Raw genomic sequence first — 9,382 nt, 5'->3', positions numbered from 1 at the left:
CATGTACCTCCGCTTGAGCTATTTAACCCCTACATTCCTGGATGATCTTCTGATTTGAGAGCAAGTTTTTTCAGTGACTTGCTGTGGTAAGCTTACCCGTGCAGGGGATTTATCCACACTTGACCGTGTATCCATAGGTATTTGGTGCACATATACCATAGTCCGATCACCTACCTCAAATCACTGATTATTAGGATTTCTTTCACCTTTCTAATTAGAGTTAGATTTCTTCTACTCTGAGCGCTGTTTTTAGTGTCTAAAGTATGGCCGTCATTCCCGCGTCGAAATTCAAAATTTAACGTCGCTTGCGTAAGCCGTCCGGGAATACGGAAGTACGCTACGCGCGTCGCCGTTCAAAAAAACGTCACGGCGCGCAAAGCATGGCGGGAGTTAAGAAACGGAGCATGCGCAGTAGGTCCGGCGCGGGAGCGCGCCTAATTTAAATGGTACACGCCCATTTAAATTGGCCCGCCTTGCGCCGGAGGCCGCCGGTGTAGTTTTCATCGCAAGTGCTTGGTGAATCAGGCACTTGCGATGAAAAATTGCGGCGGTGTAACGTATCTAGGATACGTTACGCCGCCGCGATTCTACGTCAATCTGGCCCTTATTGTCATTCAAAGTGCTAAAATTTGCCTGGGCAGGAAAAGGGTATAAGCGCCCAGTAAGCAAGTGGTTAAATTGAAATAAATGAATTTTATGATGGATTATTGAATAAAAAGCTGCATTCATTTGTGCCCTTTAAATCCACCTGGTGTTCATGTTTAACATACTGTAGCTTGATATTTTAAGTATACAGCAGGTCCACTTTAAGGAAAGATCAAATAAGGTAGTTTTTTCCCCTATTCCATGTTACTGGATATTTTTGTGCTTTAGAGTTTAACTTCAAACTCCTGGGTTATGGTTTGAGAAGTGTTCAGTGCTAGTGATTGCGTTTAGATCTAAAAAAAAAAAAAACAACAAAAACGACTGTAGTTTCCTTTTAACTAAAATGTCCAGGCTCAGGGCCAAAAAGTTCACCAGATCCAACATACTGGATATCACATGAGCTTAACATCGGCAATCACATGAACACTACTGTGCAGAACTCCAATTACCATCATTTGAGTTAATACATTATCATAGTTTTAAAAGTGCATTCACTCTGGCAAATGCAAACATTAAGGGATTTAAATAGAAGACAGAATGAAAGGATGTTAGCACAAGCATGTTATTATGTTATTACATGGAGAGCCCCATAATAATGGCAGAGCAAAAATCTTTTTTTCCCCTTAAGAAGAATTACATAAAATGCTTTTCTATTAGTCTTCTTTTCCACAAAACACTATTGAAATATATTAAAGAGTTTAAAGGAAATTAGAAAGCTAATTTACATCCAAATCTTGGGGAGCTGACTTGGAATGTATTGTTTTAAAATAATCAGTTTTTCGATTCCATGTATATTTGCTTTTCATTTTAATGCTTAACCATTTGGCTGCCTTGATCTTGCTCAAGCTGAGCCAGTTTTTACATTTTTCATATGTACCAAAAACACAGCTTAGGCTTTGAAGTTCACTATAACATGCACCCAAACTATATATTTTGTTACAAGTAAAGCCTGTAAAATAAAGAATCTCTGGGCAATATATAAAATTTGCAGTACACCTCTCCAATATATGCACATTTTCCTATGTTTTTATCCCTATAAAGACCCTGCAAATACAGAAAATACCTCTTGATCTGTCATAAATGCAATCAGGCTTTTAAGACATTTATAGCTAGATTCAGATAGCTTTACGCCGGCGTATCAGTAGATACGCCTTCGTAACTCTGAATCTACGCCGTCCTAAATTTAAGCGTATTCTGGAAACCAGATGCGCTTAAATTAGGCTAAGATACGAGCGGCGTAAGTCTCCTACGCCGTCGTATCTGAGGGTGCATATTTACGCTGGTCGCTAGGTGGCGCTTTCGTTGAGTTCGGCGTAGAATATGTAAATGACTAGATACGCCGATTCAGAAACGTACGTGCGCCCGGCGCATTTTTTTGCGTCGTTTACGTACGGCTTTTTTCAGCGTAAAGTTAGTCGAACAAATAGCTGGCCTAGTCAATGTTAAGTATGGCCGTCGTTCCCGCGTCGAAATTTGAAAATTTTATGTCGTTTGCGTAAGTCGTCCGTAAATGGGGCTGGACGTAATTTACGTTCACGTCGAAACCAATACGTCCTTGCAGGGTACTTTGGAGCAATGCACACTGGGATATGTCCACGGACGGCGCATGCGCCATTCCTTAAAAACATCAATAATGTCGGGTCACCAGTTATTAACATAAAACACGCCCCTCTGTTCCACATTTGAATTAGGCGCGCTTAGGCCGGCCCATTTACGCTACGCCGCCGTAACTTAGGAGGCAAGTGCTTTGTGAATACAGCACTTGCCTCTCTGACTTACAGCGGCATAGCGTATATGCGATACGCTACACCGCCTCAAAGTTACGACCACATACCTGAATCCAGCTATTAGTGGGCTGACAGAACAACATTTTGTTTACTGGGTGGTGTCAGCCATGCCCTTTTGTATTTTGCTAAATACTTAAATCCTCCCACTCTCCTATTTTGCAGCATACAATGTGGACACTAATCATTATATAGCTAAAGAAGAAAATAGTAGAGCTACTTACATTCCTGGATATAACATAGTGAGTGTGCCGCAGATTGCATGTGAAAAATGAAAATGAAAGGACAGAGAAATTAGGTTTTTAAAATGTGTTTCTCCTTTCCATAAATTAACCACTTCAGCCCCGGACCATATTGCTGGTCAATGACCGGGCCACCTTTTGCGATTCGGCACTGTGTCGCTTTAACTGACAATTGCGCGGTCGTACGACGTGGCTACCAAACAAAATTGGCGTCCTTTTTTCCCCACAAATAGAGCTTTCTTTTGGTGGTATTTGATCACCTCTGCGGTTTTTAGTTTTTGCGCTATAAACAAAAATAGAGCGACAATTTTGGAAAAAATGAATATTTTTTACTTTTTGCTATAATAAATTTTCCCCAAAAATATATAAAAAAAACTATTTTTTTTCCTCAGTTTAGGCCGATACGTATTCTTCTACATATTTTTGGTTAAAAAAATCGCAATAAGCGTTTATTGATTGGTTTGCGCAAAAGTTATAGTGTTTACAAAATAGGGGATAGTTTTATGGCATTTTTATTAATATTTTTTTTTACAAGTAATGGCGGCGATCAGTGAATTTTTTTTTTATCGGTACTGCAACATTATGGCGGACACTTCGGACACTTTTGACACATTTTTGGAGACCATTGGCATTTTTATAGTGATCAGTGCAATAAAAATGCATTGATTACTATAAAAATGCCACTGGCAGTGAAGGGGTTAACACTAGGGGGCGAGGAAGGGGTTAATCATGTTCCCTAGGTGTGTTCTAACTGAAGGGGGGTGGCACTGACATTGGGAAATGACAAATCGCTGTTCATACATTGTATGAACAGACGATAGGTCATTTTCCCCCCTGACAGGACCGGGAGCTGTGTGTTTACACACACAGCTCCCGATTCTCGCTCTGTAACGAGCGGGTGCCCGGCGGTGTTTGCACCCGCCGGGCATGCACGTCGGGTTCAAGCGCACATGCCCCTAGTGGTCGATTTGCGAGGTGAGGTATACCTACGTGACCTCGCGCAGGGGAGCCGACCTGCTGCCGTATAACTGCGGTGGCTGGTCGGCAAGTAGTTAATTTTATTCATTTTGCAATGGCCAAATTAGAACTTGCTACAAAAATGGACTGGTCAATATCCTAGTACAGCTCTTCTTTGCATGGCCTAGCTCTTGTTTCTTCTAGATATGTCTAATTACTTTCTCTCTGTGCTGACCTAGGCCCATCTGGGGAAGGGGTATTACAGAATGTCATTTAAATGACAGCTCTGAGTCTGATGGGACACCTTACATCACATGGCAGCACCCAGCAACAGTCTTGAGGCTTTTGGATGTCTACACATTGGAGGCTTAATTCCCTCCTAAAGTTAGGGTGTGTGTTATACGCCTGTGCGTGTTATACGCCGATAAATACGGTAACTTGCATAAAATATGTTAACTGTATGTAGTACCCTCTAGCTAGTGTGCTAGATGCATATAGGTTTGTAAGTGTAGGAAAATTGGTTTGGCTGAGAGACAGATCTGGGTTGAATCTGGGTCAGGGATGAGTGACTCAGGGAGGCTGAGTGACCTAGCAAGCAGCTTCTCTGATGCCTCCCCATGTTCTACGGAACCTTGGAGAAGCTTCCAGATGTAGTGGGCGGAGGTTAGGAGGAGCTGTTTGGCATATTTATAAGGTCCTCAACCAATCCCCAGAAAAAAGGGTCTGGAAGGGGGTAGGCACCTCATAAATAGGTATGAGCCATGCCAGCAGGGGCAGACAGGAGGAAGATGGAGATTGAGTGCTAAGGAGGTTGTCAGAGACCCTTGAGAGTGCCCCCTAGCCTGGTGGGGTAGGTGAGGGGAGGGCTGGTGAGTATTCAGTCTGGGAAGACTGTGGAGAAGTTAGCCAGGAGGACTATAGAAAGGGGCAGCTGCAGCCAGGCAGGCTGGCAATGCTTGAAGAGATGGTGCTGGAATCAGTTACCACAGAGAGGAAGTCCTGGAAAAGTGTGGACTGTGTTGCCCTATCTTCAAGTATAGGGGCTGCAATTCCCTGCCTGTAATGGGCCTTTGCTACTAAAATTGTAACCAGGTGACACAGCTGAAGTTCTGCAAGTGAGTGCAGGAAGAAGCAGTATATAGACTGTATATAGGAAAAGTTGTCCCTGAAGTTTGTTTGAAGTCAAGTGGGCATCCCATAATTCTCCAATCCCTATCCAAGTTCTAATTAATAATAGTAATAGTAATAGTAAAACAAATAAAAAAATAAAACAATTTGGACTGTTTCCTGACTTCACTGGGGTAGGTATCACATGGGTAGGTACCAGAGCATGATGGGATTGTGAGGTCTATATAAATCCGATGCAAGCCTCGCACCCGTCATTGCAGCGAGGAAAGGAGACGTGTCAACATTGGGAGAAGAAGAGAAGTAAAGAACATGACGTCACAGCACGGAAGAAGAACTCACAGCACGGAAGGAGAAGAAGACGTACAGCACGGAAGAAGAAGGCACCGGACAGCGAGAGGAAGAACCGGGGTGCGCCGAGTCAACAGCGGAGAGCGGCGAACATAGAAGGAGACCCCCGGAGAGTTGAGAAGACCCCCCGGATAGCGGAGAAGACCCGTCGGGATAGCGGAAGAAGAAGCCCCCCGCCGAAGACGCTGGAGGAAACCCGCCGGGGGGTGGGGGCTTTTTTAAAAGCGACCCCCCCCGGCGGTGGAAGAGAACCAGACGGCGGCCCCCACCCACCCGAAGACGTCAAAGAAGAAGCTCCCCCTGGTAAAAGAGCTAATAAAGAAGACAGGGGGAGCCTCCGGAGCAGAAAAATAAATTATTTTAAAAACCCTTGTGTGGTGTGTTTATTAACTTTGACATTTTTCCTACAGGTGAATGGTTAGGGGTACGATGTACCCCATATCCATTCACTTAGGGTGGGGGGCCGGTATCTGGGGGCCCCCTTATTAAAGGGGGCTCCCAGATTCCGATAAGCCTCCCGCCCGCATACCCCGACAACCAACGGCCAGGGTTGTCGGGAAGGGGCCCTGTCCTCATCAACATGGGGACAGGGTGCTCTGAGGTGGGGGGGCCGCAGTGCGCCCCCCTGCCCCAGAGCACCCAACCCCCCCATGTTGAGGGCATGCAGCCTGGTACGGCTCAGGAGGGGGGGGGGGGGCGCTCGCTCGTCCCCACTCCCTTCCTGGCCGGCCGGGTAGCGTGCTTTGGATACGGGTCTGGTATGGATTGTAGGGGGACCTCCTACGCCGTTTTTTTCGGCGTAGGGGGGCTCTCCTTACAACCCATAACAGACCTAAGGGCCCGGTATGCTCCTGAGGGGGGAACCCATGCCGGATTTTTATTTAAAATCCGGCGGGGACTTCCCCCTCAGGATTCATAACAAACGCCGCACACGTGTAGATTTGGCGGGAATCCAAGTCGGATCTCCCGTCGCTTCTATGACGGCTCTGTCTCCATCGCGGCAAGCCAGCTCGGCGCTGGCTCCCGCGATGGGGCTCGTAGGTGGTCAATCTCGCCGAGAAAGGGAGCGAGATTGACACAATGTCGCGTGCACCTACTGTACGGTATCAACATTTTTTTTTCTCACAGGCATTTGCTTTCACAAAATGTTTAATGTTTGGGTGGTTTAAGTAATTATCTAGTAAAAAAATGCAATATATATGAGGAGTGTTAAAATTGGCTTGGGAAGCTAGTGGTTAAATCAACTTCAATGACTGTATGATGGTTAAATGAATGAATGACTTGTATAGCGCAACTCATGCGAACTGAATTGCCTCTGGGTGCTTTTTCCAGCCAGAGTCTACTTGGCTGGTGCGGTCATTTTACCCCGTAGGATCGTGACACGCTTGGGACACACAGATATACATATATATACTGGGCCAATTTGGACAAGATCCAATTTACCTACCAGCATGTCTTTGGAGTGTGGGAGGAAACTGGAGTAGCCGGAGGAAACCCACGCATGCACAGGGAGAACATGCAAACTCCAGGCAGATGGTGTCGTGGTCAGGATTCGAACCAGCGACCCTTTTGCTGCTAGGCGAAAGTGCTACTCACTGCACCACTGTGCTGCCCTTTATTGGTTAAATGAAGAATACACTTTTTCTCACTCCATCCATCATCAGACTTGCCTAGTCTTGACCAAATTTCTGGTAAAAAAACAAAACAATAACTAAAGCCTTGTACACACGATCAGATTTTCAGACGTTCGTTTGTGCGTTTTTTGTTGCATGCTAGTCTCATGTCGAAAGTGAAGAGCTTACTCTCCAATTCTCGCACGACAGAATTCAACCACAGAAGTGACGTAATGTGTTGACTAGCTTTGTATGTATTCTTTTGTTTCTGAGCATGAGCAGTCTTGCTCTTACGATTTTTTTAAGACGAAAACCGTACTAATTAAACCAAAATCAGATGTTGAATTCACATACGGCAAAATGGTATTGTCTGCACATCCAGCTTTTGTTGGACGAAAAAACATAATTTGCTGTCAAAGGCACCATACTAACAATCCAAAAATCAGCAGATCATTCGTCGGACAAAATGTTACTTCCGATTTTTGTATCATGTGTACGGGGCCTTAAGACTCTACCAGCACCTTTCTCAGGCATTGCCCTTTATAACCTTGGGCTTGATCCACAAAAGGGATACGCCGGCGTATCTACTGATACGCCGTCGTATCCCTGTTTCTATCTATGGAACTGATCCACAGAATCAGTTTCTCATAGATAGGCAGAAGATCCGACATGTGTAAGGGACTTACACTGTCGGATCTTAGAATGCCGCCGCTGGGGGCATTTCTCGTCGAAATCCAGCGTCGGGTATGCAAATTAGAACTTACGGAGATCCACAAAGCTTTTAAGCTTCGTTTTTTCTCCGTAAGTATTAGTTTGCCGTCGCAAAATTAGGGCTGCTTTTACAAAGTGTAAAGTTAGTACACCATGTAAAAGTAGACCCTTCTTTCCCGCGACGCTGTCAATTTTTTTTTTATTTTTTTTTCCCGCCACATCTCTTTATTTCCCGACGCAACTTTTTTTACCCGGCGCGATTCACAAAACTCGGCGTAACGTAATTTCGCGCAATGCACGTCGGGAAAAATGCGTCGGGAGCATGCGCAGTACGTCCGGCGCGGGAGCGTGCCTAATTTAAATGGGACTCGCCCCATTCGATTAGGAACGCCTTGCGCCGGATGGATTTAAGTTACACCGCTCGAAATTTCTAGGTAAGTGCTTTGTGGATCGGGCACTTAGGTAGAGATTTTGCGGCGGTGTAACTCAAATGGCAAACGTTAAGTTACGGCCGATTTTTGCGGATCAGACCCCTTGTTTCCAGTGCTCCATTCACATCTGCATGTTTTAGATGTGTTGCACATGTGCTTTTTACTTGATGCATCTTTTATGCAGGTTCCAGCAAAATATGTGCTAAAAAGAGTAAAATGATAACCCAAAAACATATAAAACTGTAAACACACATACTATGACACTGCACCTATATCATGTAAATATGAAAGGGGCAGAAGAAAAATACGTAAGAAAAATGACAATGAAGTCAATAAAAGGGTATTAAAAAGGATATTACAAGGTGTTATGCATACAAATACAGTATCCATGGTTTGGGTATTGTAGTTGCATGCATAGTTAAAAAAGTAAATGGTAATTACTACCTTTTTTATACCAAACAATAATTGTGTAAGTCATTTTAGAATCTTGTGTTTTTACATGTACTTGTTGAGTTAGCAAACATTGCTGTATTTCATGACTAATACCTCAGCCTGCACATATTTTGCTGGTAGAGACATAATGCTGTGCACTTGGAGACAAGGATTGGATGGATTTGAAGGTAGATGACAGACACCTCACTCTATCAGTGCATCTCTGTCCTAATGGTTTCTTCTCTACATTGTAGATTCAGAAAAAGGATTTAGCAAACAGATCGTATCACTACAAGAACGGAATATAGCTTAATGTTTGAAGACAGTTTCACGCTGAGAAGTAGTTAGGTCCAAAAATGATATTCTGTACAGTGAGTGTCAATGTGTGTACATGAGCTTATACCATTACAGAGCCAAAAAGTCAATCTGAAAATGGAGAACAGTGACGGGCAAACTAGGAAAAGTTTGAATATACAATTGAACCATTCAGAAAGTCCACAAATATCGAGCTGAAAAACGATTGAAATCTAGGGGAGCTGTTTCTTTTTGCTGCTATGCTACTATGAAAGTTTTTATTAGAAAACGACTTGGGTAGCTGGGCATTGCCATGGAGGACATGCACTAATTCCAAGATAGATAAAAAAAAATGTACTTCAAAGGGAGTGGGCCTTTTAATTTGACCAAAGGAGCAACATTAAAACGCAATCCTGCAGAAATCATTTAAATAACATGCTTTGAGGATGTCTTTAATTTCAATCGTTTTTTATTAGTTTTACCAGTTTTAGACATAAATGATACAAAAAAAATAAAAAGAAACATATCAGTGAAATGGGTCACAAGGTGTAGAAACAACTTAGCCATACAACACTATGATTGTATCACACATAACAGATGAGGGTAATTAACTTCCTGTAACCCACTATGCCTGTGGAGCCGGTTCCCATTTAGAACCGTGGTAATATTATGTTAATAGACTTAAAATAACTAAAATGAGATAATATAACTAAAATAACAGAAAAAGGAAGAAAACAGAATAACAGACTAAAACTCGGGCATTATAAACAATAAACGCAGTCAGTCAACCCTTGCAC

The sequence above is a fragment of the Rana temporaria genome, chromosome 3 (genome assembly GCF_905171775.1).
Source record: "Rana temporaria chromosome 3, aRanTem1.1, whole genome shotgun sequence".
NCBI classification, from domain to species: Eukaryota; Metazoa; Chordata; class Amphibia; order Anura; family Ranidae; genus Rana; species Rana temporaria.
Note: the sequence above shows the minus strand (reverse complement) of the source record.